Source organism: Excalfactoria chinensis, chromosome 6, assembly GCF_039878825.1.
Source record: "Excalfactoria chinensis isolate bCotChi1 chromosome 6, bCotChi1.hap2, whole genome shotgun sequence".
In the NCBI taxonomy this organism is placed as follows: Eukaryota; Metazoa; Chordata; class Aves; order Galliformes; family Phasianidae; genus Excalfactoria; species Excalfactoria chinensis.
In genome coordinates this window covers 7,237,250-7,249,550 of record NC_092830.1, presented here as the reverse complement: position 1 = coordinate 7,249,550, position 12,301 = coordinate 7,237,250, and the positions used below count along the sequence as shown (strand labels likewise).

The following is a 12,301-nucleotide window of genomic DNA, read 5'->3' as shown; positions in this document are numbered from 1 at the left end:
TTCCAGTTTATTTTTACAGTTGCAAATAATTCACACCTACACATAAAAATGAAGAACTAGAACTCACACTACTGTCTCCTGTACTGGTGTACAGATAGTCTATAAAATTATGTTCTAATAACACAATACATAGAATGTATAAAAACACACATACTTCATTTGGCTGCATTCAAAAAGACAGTGCTTATCAGCACTTGTTACTCTTGAGCACACCAGGTATTACATGAGAATTACCATCGTTTGCTTGCAATAGCATGCATTCAATGCACCAGAGGCACTTGCTTCAGAGCTCCATTAGAGAAGCCATTTCTCCTACAGACAGTTCTTGAGATAGACCTGACTGAGCTGAGTTCACCAAAGCATGAATAGCCATTTAATCATTGACTTAATTTATTGGTAGTTTAGCTGCTTCTTCTATGCTTTTCTTTTTCTTTCAATACCAGTGTTACTTCAATTACTTATAAAAAAAATTATTATTAAATTAAAAAAAAAAAAGACACTGCATACAATTAGAAATAATTAAGCTGTACAGAGAACAGTAGATCGTTCTGTAAGGACAACTAAGGAAGTACATCAAATACTTGTTTTCTATTGACACAGCAAAGTTCCCCAAAAGACACACTAACACTGCAGTGACCGGATTGAAAGACAAAAGAGCTCAGGAGATTCAGGTATCTGCAAATCTCAATTGAGAACAACAAAAATAAGATCAAGAAAGCTCAGAGGCAAAGTCTGCACCGTCCACTGCATTCTAGAATTCACGAGCCCTTAAGAGTGCCAAAAAAAAAGGCAACATTTCCTGTTTGCTTTTTTTTCCTTATTATTATTATTTTGATTTTAGTTGGATGTAGGTTTTCTGTTTCAATTCAGCTGGCTCTAATCACAGAATACTTGTCAGCTCCATAAGTTCCTACCCTGAAATCATGAGACAGATTGGCTACTATGAAGCCACAGTCTTGGCAAAACCCATTTGCAGAGACTGAGATAAATCTTCTCTGTAACTTGCTGAAATGTAATCATCACATTTAAGGTGTTCCAGAGGAAACATTTTGTTTCAGAAGTAGATTTCTAAGCTGCTGGAGCGAAACATTCATAACCTCTAGTGCCTACATACATTTTTTTCGAGCCCAATGAGAGAAGTTACACATAGAAGAAAAGAACGCAAGACCAAAATAGCCTTGGGTACAAGCTCCAGCACAGCCCCTCATGTAGTCCAGTGGACAATCAGACAGCTGCCAAGCTCTACTTAACACCAAGTCACTAGCTCCTTCCACAAAGGGAAAGAGCGTGCTGTCTTTAAGCAAAACAAGCTGCTAACATAGTTTGGACCTAGGGTCCAGCTGGAGAAGTGAACTGGCATTGATATCAGAGAATGCTAGAGTCTTTAATTGAAAAACAAACGAAAAATGAACTGAAGTCACAGAATAATTTGCCTAAAAAGACATTATCCTCTTAAACAACCCTGTACAAATCTTCTGGTCCACCCCAGAAACTGGTACTACTATCCCCATCAATGCAGTGCAGTTCATCTCAAGATCTATTATAAGAGGTAAAGCACCTCTGCATCTCTGAAGCAGAAGTGAGGAAATAGGACCTAAAAGCAGACTACAACATTTGGGAATTACAAGAGACCACAGAGAAGGATTTTTATTTTATGATTAGGAATTGCTATTATGACTTCACTTCTGCTGAAGCTGAACTCTGTTGCATGACATAAAACTAAGCATCATTTAGAACTCATTCCGTTGATTAAAAGAATGTTAGACAAGTTATGAGATAACACTACATACTAAGAACCAAGCGTTTCATAGTAAGAAGCTCCATTCAGAAGTTTATCACTTTCTTTACCAGAATAAGTCTACCTTAAAATTAAGCAAGCCTTCCTAATTACTTCTACCCATTTTTCAATTTGCAACAGCAATTGGAAAAACAAAATATCAATACTTCACAAGGCGAATACTCAGCTGTCCTCCTAGCTTAGAATCTCAGTTGCACACTCCTAGCATCTGCCACCACTACCACTGTGCTGCTGGGAAGAGGCAGAGCACAACTGACCGCGGCTTTCCTCTCCCTCTCCTCCCATAGAGCACCAAGCAGTAGGAAGGAGCAAGGGAATGTGAATGAAACTGCAGCTGACAGCTTTGCTCAGGAGTGACATGTCTGGTGCTCATACGTGCAAGATCTTTACTTTGTACTTTCATGGCTATCCAACTTTTCTTTTCTTTTCTTTTTATTTTTTTTTTAAAAAAAAACATCTTGGCCACATATCCACTTCTTTGCTCCAAGATTTCTCACAAAACCTTTCTTTCCCATGTACAAAAACTACTCAGCCCATACACTCCTCTATCTAAGCCACAGGAGCAGTGAAGCAGTTCTTCCCCTGGCCACGTACCTCTCCCACACCCACCCAGTCCTGCAGCATGCTCCTGCAAGCCACTGCTCCTCAAGGAGCACACACATCACTTCTGCTTCAGAAACGTACACAGAAGAGACGCACTGAAAGCATCCCAAGCAGAAGCTGACAGCACTGACCCTGCAGCATGCACTGAAGCTGGTCTCTAACTCCCTGCTAACTTCCCTCCAGCTGAGCAGGAGATGGCCCCAGTGCAAGCTCTGCAGCAGTAAGAGAGACTGATCTAGTTACAGGACCCTTGTCAGCATGCAATTGCTATTCCACATGCAAAGAAGTAGTCTGCGTATTTTAAGTATTAGTTGGAATAATATTCTCAACTCAGAACACCACCACTACACTCAGTTTCATACTAAACATATAGTGATTAAAAAGTTTAATTCAGCTTTAGACATTCTGTAATCTAAGCTCTTTCAGGCAGTGAACCACTTACAATCATATTGAATACTCAAATAGGATTCTCTTAGACTCAACACTCAGAAACCTACAACACAATATCAAGTCCAGTAAGTAAACACAAACAAAACTCTACAACAACAGCCCCGCTTTCTCATGGCTTAAACAATTCCTCATGTTTCAAGCACCAGAATGACTTTTATTTCTGCCAAATCTCTGAAAAAAAAAAAAAATAGTCAATCTAAAAATGTCACTGAAGGCCATTTAAAATAAAGAACCTGACTGTTACTAAGCAACCCAGAAAACATCCCTACATGCTCAATTGTTTAGTGCAATAAAACAATCTTACACGTAGGAGGAATCTGTGGATTCTGGACTCCAGTGATGGTAATGTCTTCCACATCGAGAGAAAAGTAAAATCTGCAGGATGTGTTCATACTTCAGAAAGGAATTGCTTTTAAAATACCAAGATTTGATCAAATTTCTTCACTGTTTCTGCACATGGAATAGATCAAAACCAGACTTACTTTCATATCTGCTGCTTGACACACACTCCACAAGTTTACTAAGGGAAAAACAGCACTTCTATTTGCTCTACTAACAGAATTACTGAGACACCTTTCTACCATACAAAACAAAGTTTAAACATTGTACTCCAAAGCCAGATTTTTAAAACAACACTATTTTAACCACTCTAACTGCATATAAACAAGGGACAATTGATGCCATTTAATATGGCACCACTTCATTGCAATTCTCACCCATGGATGCACTACACACCCAGGCAAATTGAGACCCAATCTTTTAGCCAGGCCCCAGAGCAGCATAGCAGGAGATGCTACAGCTCAGGTCAGAACACCCCGATTGTATTGTTAAGTGACTAAACTTACACTCACCATGGTGTTTGTAGTCCGGGAGAGTGTTCCATAAAGGAACTGCCTTACAACACAGCTTTTGATTTAATTAACCAGCAAACAGTTCACAGAATCACAGTTTCTACTCCCTCAGGCAATTCAATTGTCTTACTATAAGGGTCACGAGGAATACCTTCAAAAGAAGTAATCTGCTAAAGATTTCTCTAACATAAAAAATGTTTCAATGCTCCACTTAATTGACCTAATATTTATTTTGGAATTCAGGATTCCGTTTTTTACGTTTCTCAAGATGCTTGGTCTTAAGTTACTGGCCTCGTATATTCAGCTGCCATAAATTTATCGCAGACGCGCTCTGAACAGCACAGAGCCAATAAAAATAGATAAAATCAAAGCCCTCCATTCAGACCAAGTTATTGGCAGTAGGGAAAAGGCAGAATTAAAGGTCAGCCTTAACCACTACTCCAGAACTGCAACACAGATTCCTAAAAGCAGACCTTGCTTATGAGTGATGGCACTTTGTCCATTATAAGTAGAATAATACTACAGTTTTAATTAAGTAGTGATAACGTATTTAAACTTTGGAATAGCTGGTAACCCTACCATGAAACTCCAGAACAATAATAAAAACTCTAATGGTAAGATTTTATAAAGCAAGACACTAATAAGCCAGCTGGATGGTAGAGCAGAGGGTTTGCATGAGCGTGTGCATATTAGACTTAGCCCATGATCTGACCTCCTCCACAACTAACAAGAGGGTCTATTAGTTTTTTAACCTGCAATGAGTTGCCTCATTGCAGTAAGGGGTGTGAATAGATACTTCAAACCAAATCACTCTAAAACGTTAAAACTGACTCAATACCCATTTTTATGTTACCTACTTATTCACTTAAACATTCTCATTCAAGGTCTTTTGTTTTTTCCACCCTTAGCACACCTTTTCATTTATGGCTTTTGCTTCCATAGCAATGCAGTACCTACAGCAAAGCATCCCGTGGCATTACGTCCTTACAAATAGAAGTTAACTGCAAAAGCTGGAAAACATCAGAGAAGGACTGGAAGGCTTAACTCAATGACAACCCCATAGCTTCCTAAATAAAAAGTTAAGCAAGAGGGAACAGACAAAATCCAAAGAGTCTTTGGTAGCATCAGGGGAAAAAACATACTTGTAAAAGCTACAGTGTTGAAAAGAAATTCCTGAATAAGTATATACTGCAAGACTTATAGAAAGACTACAAGCAGAAGGATAGCTGCTTATTTTTTTCCTCGAAAACTGTTCCTACAGACCTCAATCATATCACTTTGCCTTAGTGGAAAATTGAAAGGAGACTCTGCAAAGCCTGCCGGGCCTGGCCTGGACATGAGTTTAGCAAATGGAAAATGGAAAGCTTGGGCTTCACTTGCGTCTATACAAGTTCCTAACAGGCACAAAGCCAGAAGAAGAATGGGAGTTGCTCCTTTCTGACATTAATATTTGGAAAAAAAAAAAAAAAAAAAAAAAAAAAAAAAAAAGAAGCTTCTCCATTTGACTTTATCAGCTTTTCTGCAGAAGCAGCATTTCTTGCAAGGCTTATAGCAACCCCTGCACAAGGAGCTTGAGGCTGCACCACAGCTGGCACTGTTCCTACCTGCCCCTCTCCCCTAGGTAATACACAAGGCCCAAACTAACATGGGCAGCAACTGAATTGAACTCTCAAGGCAGATGAGCGCTCATACTGCTCTCAGTCCAGCAGGTTGCATTCATACCTCTCTAGAGATGCAGCAACAGCTTCGAGCACTGAACTACACACACCACCAAACACGTGCTTAGGAAGATCTCCAGCTGATCAGACTGCTTGTGTCCTGGCACGCAGCCTCCTCCAGAGACCACAGGATGCTCCTATGCTCCTTAGCCTCTCAAACAAGGGTCTGATTTTAACCCATTTCTAGGCAATATCAGTCTGAGCAACTTAGAAAAAAATATTTCAAGTAGGAGCTTTACTTCACAGTACTTACAGAGCTGCTGACCTCTAGACGCCAAACCCTAAAGCAGTGGCTGTTGACCATCAGCCATTTGGGAGAGTAAATTCTTAAATTATACAATGGTACCTAATAAACAGCTTTAGCTTCCCTAAAAGGACAAATAAAAATACAAACTAAGCAAGAATATAAATTAAAGTATTAGCAATTTCCTAATTGTTCAGGAGAACCACAGCTTAAAAGTACAAAGGCAGCCTACATAACTAGTGCCCGTTCCATCACTATTTGAAATTTCATTAAAATAACACTATCCAGCATTAAAGAAATCTTAAGGTCAACCATCCAAACATCACCAGGACTTTGACACGTGCAGACAAAATCTTTCCTAGGAGATGCTTCTCACACTCCTGAGGAAGGCAAATCCACTACAATATTCAGGCACAGCTACATCAATCCTCAAGTACAGTTTGTGCTCTAAAGGACTTATCTTTTTTCCTATAATGTTGGTTATAGATCAAGCATTTACCTGGAAATAACATGATTAATCTCAGCTCATTAACTGAACACTACAAAATTGTCAAGTGAAGATTCCTATAGATTCTTGTAAAGTGGGATAATACAAAAGATGGTAATACTATAAGAAGGATGGTGATAGATAACCAAAAGGTTATCTATAGGAAAAACTCACCAATATGGATGTCTTCAGTCTGGCTGGAAAATGCTGAGGCTGGCTATCCAACCTCCATGAAAGAGCGATCTCAAAGAGATGCTGCCTTAGTGGACTCAATTTTGTGCTGTTTTCTTACAAAACCCTCCAGACTATTGTACAGCATTCCAATTGCCATAATTTGCTATCTACACCCTTCATCCACAATAATCAACAAAGCATGACCTCCACACAGCACCCAACCCATTTCAAAAGTAAATGGAAGTTCACTTCCAGAAAAAAGAAAAGGGTAGAAAAAGTAACTTCGTACCCTGTCAGTGGTCACCGATTTGAGAACATCAGTTTTCTTTACACCCCTGCTACACACAGTGAACAAGACCTCCCTTGTGCCTTCTACAACTTAAAGCAGAGCAGTCCCAGGTACCTCAATCCCTCCTCCCGTATCAGAGGCTGCAATCCTTCTGTCTCTTCGTTACCCTTCGCCGAACTCATTGCACCACATTCAAATCACCTGCTGGGCACCCAGGTCAGAACAGCACACACAGCTTCCCCAGAAGAGGAACAGAAGCTTCTGCCACAGCCATTCTGCAAGCACAGTGCTGGTGGGTGCCTGTCTGTGCTGTGTACCCTGCTTTCCATTGCACCAGAGCTACGCAGCCACGACAGTGGCTGGGAATAACCACTATAAATACAAGCATTGTATACACCCACATGAAGACAGGTTTTCAGCAGAAAATTGTTAAGCTACTGGACAAGGGATTTATCCATTCAGGGATCTAGCACTTCTATTTTACACTCATTTTAAGCCCCCTAGCTGCCAATGTCCAAATTTCCCCACACACATCGAGCTTTTCCCACCCAAAACTACAGCATCATGTATTATCACAGGGGAAACTCAACAAACACCCCAATTCCTGACTCCTATTAGAGATAACAGAAAGGGCACAGCTCTTTCTTATGAGGGCTGCAGTTAATCCAGCAGCACTGTGGAGTGAACTGACAGAGGGCTGCTTGCACTCACCAACCACAGCCTTCACTCCTTGCACATTTCACTTTGCTTAGATCTGTTACAGGACAGATCCTATCTGTGGCTGAGACTACAAACACACTTTCTCACCCTTAGCGTTCAAATAGGCATTTATCTTACCTCAGTCTTTTGAGAAAACATTTCCTCAAAATATCGACAGAACTTGAACAGGAAACTTAAAAAAAAATAATATTCCCATTCCAGTAAAGAGGATATCATTACAGAAGTCTTGACATAAATCAGATGTTAAAGTCACTGAAACATGAAGAGTTACATTACCCCACGCAATGCAGTCATCCTGATCTGAACTGGATACATGAAAGCACAGTCATTAAGATACCGAACAAAACCTTCTGGTTGCTTAACTCAAAATCATTACAAAAACTACCACTGATCAACACGTAGAATCTTCAAGAAGCAGCCCCTAAATCCAGTTCTCACTCCTTGAACTACAAGAATTACACGCAACTCATGAGCTACCCAAAGGCCAATTCACGCATAGTAAGGTTTTATGTTTTAAGTACAAAAACAAAAATCACTAAGCCTTCACAGCACCAGATAGTGGTGTCATAAAAAAATTAATTTAAAAAACACTATTAGTTTTTCAATGTAGCATTCCTGAAATTAAATAAAAGCTAACGTGTCTAATTGTTTGACAGGCATTAAAGCCAAAAGCCTGCAATAAGTACTCAAAATAGGACATATTTTCCAATGGAGGTAAAGATTACAATATAACCAACAGGAATGTGCAAGCCAGCAATACTTAACTCAGCAGCTCATGCCAAACCATGATAGTCCGTTGTACTACTTAAAAAACACTGAAACTTGAGAAAGTGGTATTATTACAATTGTTAGCAAAGGAATGCAAGAACATTTTTAAACTACAAGTCACACAAATTCATTTCATATATTTATTTTTTGTAGAAATAGACTACTCAGCACTTTGGGGATTTGAAAGCCTGACCAAGAAACTGAACTGTTTTTCTCCTGCTACATGTAAGTTAAACACCAAATGTAAATGCTATTAGAAAGGTTCCCATTACCCCACAACTATGTTCCCTGTCCAAGCTACGCCTCCACATTGCAAGGTACAAAGAAAATAGAAAAACGCATGAACAGAAATCTCATTAAGTACAAAAAAAGCATTTTCTTTCTCTAGGAAATAAAGTGTTTACAGGCTACAAAAATAAGAGCTTGAGGAGTTATTTCAGTAAGAATCCCACCAAAGAAAACAAGCATTTCACGCTTCTTATAGCTCTTCTTATAGCTCCAACAGGACCCATTAAGCAGGAATACAAATCAACAGCATTATGCATCTGTAAATTCAACTGCAAGCAAAGTATGCTAATTATTCAAATGAGCACTGTACATCTAGCATTATAAGTTAGATTTCTGCCACCATCATACATGAAAATCCAGAAGGGAAGGATCCACCCCGTCCAGCCATTCAAACATGACTATCAGCATATTTAACGCACAGGTCACCGTCCCCACACAGAAATCAGTCAGGACCACCCTATTTAAATGAAGACCACCTATCAAAGAAAGTAGCTCGCTCAAAGTCCATCAACTCACATCTTCAGGGCCCAGCTTCTAATAAAACTATTGTTTGCAGCAATGTCTCCAGATCTCCTGGAACATCTCCAGCTCCCTCCATATGCTCGAGTGGTTTTCTTCCCCCCGCCACACAAGCCTGGCCAGTCAGACATCAATTTGTCATTCTTTATAGCTGATACCAACTAGCCTTGACAGTTACAGGTAAAGCAGAAAAAACATACTTAAATGCAGCAAGTTCCATCTGATAGATCAGCAAACACAAAATAAATCAGTTATCACCCAGGCACCAGAGCCAGGCATTGCGTAAGTGCAGCCTTAGCACCAGGCAATGGCCTCAAGGGTGAGCTCTGGGTGAAGGAATTTACAATTGATTTTCAATAGACTTACAGGAAATAGGCAACGCTCACCTAGACTAAATGAACCAAAAAGTTACTCAAGTATTTCTGTTACACGTATCAAAGAGCAGCAGGGCTTGTTTGGGTCAAAAATAACCAGGTGAGCATTTGACTCCAAACCACAGGCAAGGAAGACCAAATCCACAGGAGAAAGACGCATCTACCTTATGTACATGAAGATTGACATGATTCCTACAGATGCTGACTTTCTTCAGTTAACAAATGAAAGAACTCATCAGTCAGTACAAGATGAGCCCAGGATGAGATTCACACTTGACAGCAACCTCATCTGGAGCACATTGCCAACAGCAGATGGGTGCTTCAGTAACTGAGAAAAAACAACAGATGACCTCTAGAACATGATAACAAAATTAAAGTTAACTAAAGGTGTCCCCAAACTGAAAGACGTGTTTTCAAAAGCAAATTCTGACAGGCACAGATTGTCACATTAAGGTTTTTTTCTGTTGTTGCATCCTTCTTTCCATAAGGAAAGATATGGAACATGGCATCTGCATCGTTGCTATAGTTAAGCTTCTCTTAAAAACCAGAAATGTGGTTTTTGTGTTGTTTCTTTCTTTTCTTGGCTGAAGTACTGCTGTGTGAGAGTGCATTATAAAATCCAAGTGCTTAAGACCATGCTCTACATACATCCCACCAAAATCCTCTTAAGATCATTGAAGAAAGAATTATTTTAAATAAACCTGGCATGAGGCTTGACACTTACATCACAATGCAGTAGAAAGGTGGTGGAGTATCTTTCCTTTTCTCTATCTTACAGGTAACTTCTGAGTCTTTCAAGGGCTGCTGCCCTTCTTGTCAGGTCGTAACTTCTCAGACAGCTTTTTCAAGTTTAATAGCTTTCATTTTTGTAATCATACTCAGCTGCTATGTTAACAGGCACTCAAATAATCAAAGTGAATTATTCCACTGCATTAAAACACCTGAGTGCTCCCCAGTACACAAAGGCTATGATATACAGGAGTAATATGAAAAGCCATCTGATGAGCTGTTGCTGCTGAAAAAATAAAACAACAGCTGATCTGCTTTAAGTTTGTTTCTCGGAAAAAAGCATCTAAGAGAGCTCTCTTCCAGCAGGCTGATTAAGAGATGCACCATAAGACAACATATATCCCAAAGTAAGGGTTCAGATTAATGGAACATGATCCCACTCACTTTAAGTCTTAAAACAGCAGCATGACTTTTTTCCACATCAAACCCTTATACTCAAAATGTTCACCACAGCTTTCTCATTTGCTGATCCCAGAAAAAGGAAAACTATTTGAGAGTCTCACTCTACTTTTAATGTAAATATTTATCTTCAGGCTATTAAAAAAATCCACCTTCAAAACACCAAAAACACTAAGGAACAACCTCAAAGTGAGGAAAAAAAGAATGAGCAGCACTCCCACACCTGTCAATGCTTTCTGCTGTCTCAGATCAGAAACGATTGGTAGCCAGCAGGACACATCGACAGCTTCTTGGAAGAAGATTACCTTGTATGCTTTGCCACACCACTTCTTCCCTCTATGGATTCTGCAGGTGACATCAAGTTTCCGAAGACCCCTATGCCATAAGTGAATTATACAACACATTTGCAATGCAGGTGAATCTCACTGAAGTCACCGCTCCTTGATATATTATGCACAACACAGCAGTTGCAGAAAAGATGAGAAATAATCGTGGCAGGAAAGAGAATTCAGTAATGCAGTCCTAGAAGCCAAAACATGCAGCATACTTATACTAATACTTAGACTGTTCAACCTTTTTCTACTACTGATTACTTCTTATATTTCCTCATTAGTAAACAGAAGATGTTGACTATAAAAAAATAAAAGCTGTTATCTAAGCAAGAAAGAGAACATTTCAACATTTCCTCATGGGATTCTTAACTCCATGCTGTCAATAATTTGGCTTTAATGACGACTAAACTAAAGGTATTTTATTCTTGCATTCAGGTAACCTAAAAAGAGCATCTAAGAACACTTCAAGCCATAAGTCTTTGCTAGTAGAAACTAAAGAAGAGACTTAATCCATCTAGCATGAGCAAGAAGCTGTATTTACCCCAGCTCAGGTTAAAAAAAAGTTGGGTAAATCTTACAAGTCAGAATCTGATGACCAAGGGAAGATGACCAAAATGTTTTGCTTCCACGACATCACTTTTGCATGTTTTAAAAACTTGCTCAGTGATGAACGCCAGTATTAGAAACAATAGGAAACATGACCTCATGAGTCATGTTTTCAGAGTCAGAAATTCACTTTAAGAGAAGCTGTAGTGATTTCCTAAGATAGCGCTTCTCCACCATTTCTTCCCTCTCAGGGTTGAGGGAAAGTTTACACTTACAAAAGATGGCCCACACCCATCCACCAAAATCAACTTTGTTTTGCAATCTGCAATGTAACTGACTCAAAACTTCTGGGTACCATCTATGGCTCTGGCTTTGCAATGCTCTGTGTGACACTCTGCTAAACTTGCTCAAGTGCCTGATGTACCCTCCTACAAAATGGGTAAAGTTAGACCTACCTGGTAGGTAAGTCAAGACACAAGATTAGAACTTGTACAACCGTGCTGACATTCAATAAACCATTAGTTGTTTTCTGATCGTTTTCTGCTTGCCTCTGCTACACTTCCTAGGAGCTACGCTTTTTGTTCAGCCAATAAGCCATAAAGTTTAAGCTTTTACAACAAACAAAAATCACTTGATTCTGAGTTCTACATGTGCTTCTCTTCACAAGAAAAACAGTGTCAAAAACATCCCCAAACCACTACCTGAGGCATGTACGTATGTACCTACTGGAAGGGACATAAAGCAACACAAAAACACCCAGCATTCTGTCTGCGCTACCTATCAGACCTCTTACTGAACTCTTACAAGGATAGGACTTCAAACGATATGAAGAAACTGAAAACAGAGGAGCAAACAAGAAGCCCCACACTTCACAATATAGAATATCCCAAGTTGGAAGGGACCCATAAGCATCCTGGAGTCCAACTCCTTTGACACTGGCTACTACTGGATG

At 39.6% G+C, this 12,301-nt stretch overlaps 1 protein-coding gene across 4 annotated transcripts in view; it reads right to left on the bottom strand.

The window, feature by feature from the left end:
* BICC1 (BicC family RNA binding protein 1) overlaps positions 1-12,301 on the bottom strand; it is a 96,338-nt gene that overhangs the window by 81,749 nt on the left and 2,288 nt on the right. The window contains exon 1 of one of the 4 annotated variants that reach the window (XM_072340833.1): positions 10,008-10,082. The exons of the other annotated variants lie outside the window; for them this stretch is intronic. The gene's annotated coding sequence lies outside the window, so the exon portion shown is untranslated. Of the gene's footprint in view, positions 1-10,007; positions 10,083-12,301 lie in introns of those variants that run through there. 4 annotated transcript variants of the gene reach the window in all.